This window comes from Cheilinus undulatus, linkage group 5 (genome assembly GCF_018320785.1).
Source record: "Cheilinus undulatus linkage group 5, ASM1832078v1, whole genome shotgun sequence".
NCBI lineage: Eukaryota > Metazoa > Chordata > Actinopteri > Labriformes > Labridae > Cheilinus > Cheilinus undulatus.
In genome coordinates, this window is record NC_054869.1 from 26,109,414 (window position 1) to 26,113,885 (window position 4,472).

The window sequence follows — 4,472 nt, forward strand, 5'->3', positions numbered from 1 at the left end:
TTTATACATATTGAGTTTATATTTCTTACATTTTATTGGTTTTCACATGTGCATTAACCTAAAAATGAGATAACCCCTAAAAGATGCAGATATGTGCTGTCTTAGAAAACCAGCCCCAGAATCAGATGTTTTGGATAAGACTGTCAAATCACCCCTTCATTTAGATTAATTAATGAATTACATAATAAATAACACAAAATTAATGAAAATCAATCACATTAATGTCACCATTTCTACAACTTTCTACCATAGCTTTCTAAACTTTATTTTAAAAAGATAGCTAAACATTTTGTGTCCTTTTGTTTTTATCATTTTATACATCCAAAGGATACATACTATCATGGATTGTTCCCTCCTTGCCTGCCTGCGTCCTTAGCATGTAAATAAAATTACATTAGCACACTCACCCACATGCTGAGACGTGCCAGAGTAGCCACACTATATCCAAAAGTTGAATTTCTTGATTGATGTATTTGAAATGTACTCCTGTCATTCATGCACGCATGATTGTTTCGTGACTTCACTAATCAGAAGCTTCCTGTGCACACTCCCATGTAATAAAAACTGACTATAAGCCAATCATAAGTTAGATTAATTTTTCATTTTTTAACAGCGCTAGTTTTGGATGCTCTGCTTAGGATTTCAGTTTTTTTTTTAACAACGGCTATGTCATGGAATTTCCAATTATATTGCCATAGAAAATCAAAATTGGCTCACAGAGAACTTCCTACTAAAGCAAAGTAACACTTAAAATTAGTGATGCACATCAAACTGTTTTTCTGAACCGATACCGATAACCGATAATTTCCTACTCCTAATGGCCGATAACCGATAATAACCGATATTTTTTTTTCAATTGTTGATTTAAAAAAAGAAGTTTATTTGATGTGTCTATGCACATCTGGGGGTAAGAAGAGGTTAATATGTAGTGAGCAAAAATATTTATATCTCATTTTAACTAATATCACTCATGTTTTTCAAAAAACAAAGAACTATTCTGACTTTATAACTGTTATTATAGTTAACTTCTCTTATTTAAACATTTGTGTACCAAGTACAACACACACAAACAACTGACAGATGGTTTTCCCCCATAAAACCAAATGATAACAGGCTGTTAATGTAAAGTCCACCGTGGTCTGTGGCTAACTTCTGTTCATAACGTCAATCAGACTGAATGAAACCACATTAAACAGAGCAGGCAGGTACACGTCTATGAAAGTTAGCGATTGATCAGGAGACTGTCATACTGATTTTATTATAACGTTGCGTCTTTTGGCTCTGGCAAGCTTTCTGCAGTTTTCAATGCCTGCTAATGCCCGCGGCTGAGGCTAGTGGCTGCTGCCGCTTCGTTTTAACGTCGTTAGGATGATGACTCTTAAGCAACTTGTAAGATCCGTCGAGGACTTCTTTCTACTCTTTGCGACCTTTGCAGGGCAAATTCTACACACACGGTGGTGTTATCCTCCCCGTAAATACTGAATAACGCCACCGTGTTGTTAGCATTTTAGCACAGGGGAGCTGCTTTCTCTTCTTCTTTGGCGCTTTAATAGCAGGTCGTGTACTGCGGCGCCACCTTCTGTTTCTGAATGTGTAGTCTCCTGAGAAAGAAAACAAACGCCAGCACTGCCGTACTGACAAAAAATATATATGTTATCGGGGCTCGTCGTAATGATATCGGACTGATAAGAATGAAGTAATAATTTCCTGTTATCGGCCCGATAATTATTGTGCACCCCTACTTAAAATGATTTTCAGAAAGCCTTTAATCGCCCCTTTAAATGACATCAGCAAACAATCCAGGATAAAGAAGAAAAACTAAAAGTGGTAATTTTACCACTATAATTGGTGAGCTGTTTGTCTGTATGTCTCGATTTGCAAACCCCCCTGTTGCTGCAATTGTCATTCATACTGCTCAGAAGACTTCTTGGGTACACTGGTTTGCAACTGGAACAATGACAAAATCATAAATATGTATAGATTTTCTATGAAATCTAAAATTGCTGTTTTTTGCTTCAGTTTCCTACCCCTTATGTCCCCATCCACCAATATGGCTGACAGTGAGCGTATTTCGTCACTTCCTGTTTGTGTGGTTGCTCTGTTGTTGTTTCTCTAAGCGTCGATCAAGCTAAAGTTAAAATTTTCAGTCTTTCTACTACTAATCACTACTTTTGTATAGCTGTTGTGTGTTTAGGTGTACATACAGCCAACTACAAGCACCCTCGCAGTTTGGCTGCTTTTCTCTTCGCCTCCCATTCCTCTTTTACAACAACTTAGCCTAGCTTAGCCTCAGAATCTCTCTCTGCTTCTGCCTCTCCTGCTCGGTGTGCCAGATGTTCAGCTCCCCGTCCTCCTCGACTGATCATTGTACGTGCATCAAATGTAGTTCATTTGGAGCTCTGGAGGACAGGGTGACTCTTTAGAAAACACGGCTACACACCACTGAATTCAAACCTTTATTCTCAGTTTTAGCTGGCCAGCCCCCCGTAGCTGGTGACAGCCAACCTAGCTTAGCAAATATGCATATGAGATGAGGTTTTTTACAGTAATTGACGTTGTAGTTAGTATAATCTATTAGTGCAAATATGCATGTGAGATGAGGCATTTTACCACAGTAATTGGCATAGTTAGTAGACTAATTTGTGCAAATGTGCATGTGAGGTGATTGAGGTGTGTTCCTGAGACTAGAGGAGTCAGCAGGCATAGTGAGGTGTTGGCCCAGGGCCAGAGTGGGCTTGATATTTAGGATCAGCTTTATTGGCCAGGTAGGCTTACGCAATAAGGACTTTGACTCTGGTTAGCTTTCCTCCCAATGTACAGCAATATAAGATTAAAAACAAAAATACAGAAACTTGCAAAGTATTAAAATTAAGATTTAGATATGTACAAGCTTTTGTTGGTATTGTTTCTAGTTTTATTACATTTGATTTAATTTTATTAACCCTAAACCAGTTCACCTCTAAAAAGTCTGCTCCTAAGCCATGCATTAAAGTCACTCGTGCTGATTTTTTTTTTCTCTAGAAAAAAAATCACAGCAACCAAGCACATTTGTGCAGATATTCCACCTCTCCCCTTTCCTGTAATTTGTCCCATGTACACACTGCACAATTTTCTGCCAACTCCCACGCAGTTTTTGAGTCATTCAACTCACTTGCAAGTAGGGCCGAGTTCCAACCAGATCGGCTGACCACAGCATGACTGGTTGTTTTTTTTTGTCTTTAAAAATGACTCTGTGAAACGAGCTGTGAGTCTGAGGAACAAAAAGTGGGTGGCAACCTTCTTCTTCTTTTTATTTTTTCTCTTGAAAAGACATTTCCTTTGTGATACTATTTATATGAGGCTACCAGGAATTCAATTCAAACTTTCTTTCCTTGAAATGTATTCTAAGAGATCCTGTGTAGAAGGTATTTTTATCAGATAACATCTGCAGAAACACTGCAATGATTCACAAGCTGTTGCTGGCCAAATCATTTCAACAGCTCTCAGATTTCTAAACAATTTCAGTCTCTTTTCCCCAAATATCTTGAAATTGTACTATGTAAAACTAAAATGCAATCTGATGATGAGTTAAATTTAAGGAAATCTGGTTGAGACTTTAATGCCTTCCTTGGGGAAAAAGAGACAGTTTTTAATTGAATGGTAAGCTTGAAGGGGAAACTGATGGGGAAATTACTCAAGTACTGAGTTGAGAAGACACAGCTGGCTGATGTGCTGTTTAGTTGTTGAAGACAAAGATAAATTAACAACATTGATCAGCATAGCATTGTGTTGAAGCCAGATTACTCAATAAGCCTAAAGTAGCTCACCCTTCTATGCCATTAAGGCAACCTTGACCATAACTCGAGGATGCTTACACTGACTCCACTCAACGTCTCAGGCATTATCCTTGTTTGGAGTGGGGATGTCTGTGTGAAAGGTTCACAGACACATTAGATGTGAAGAAACAACCTTAACATAAGAAAAAAATAGTGGATCTTATCTAACCAGCATCTGCAAGTGAAGTTATGATCATCAGCCTAGGAGGAGGAGAGACTCTGAGAGTCCCCAAACATGACCTTACAGCCTGACCTGGGCCCTTGAGGTAATCTAAGCTTACTAGACATTACTCAGAATGTCTGAAAACTGACTTGTTCATACCTTATAAGTTCACATTAAAACTAACACTATAAGTTTACCAAATTTGAAGTTTTTGTTCTTTGGCGAATGGCTCCCAAACAATAAATCCATTCATGGTGATTTTTTTTTTCCACATCACCCCTCTCTGTTTTGAATGATCTTCACTGGTAAGATTTGGGATATTGATTAGAGACAGCCTAATATTTACAGACTGATCTTAGTCCTCTTATTTACTAGAGTTCAATGTATTAAACTTTATGTATTAAAGTGTTGAGAGTTAAAGTATTTCTTTGAGCTTTGTTTTCTGTAAAACATTTATCATCACTAACTCTAGCAGTCCCTCATCACAGGTCTGC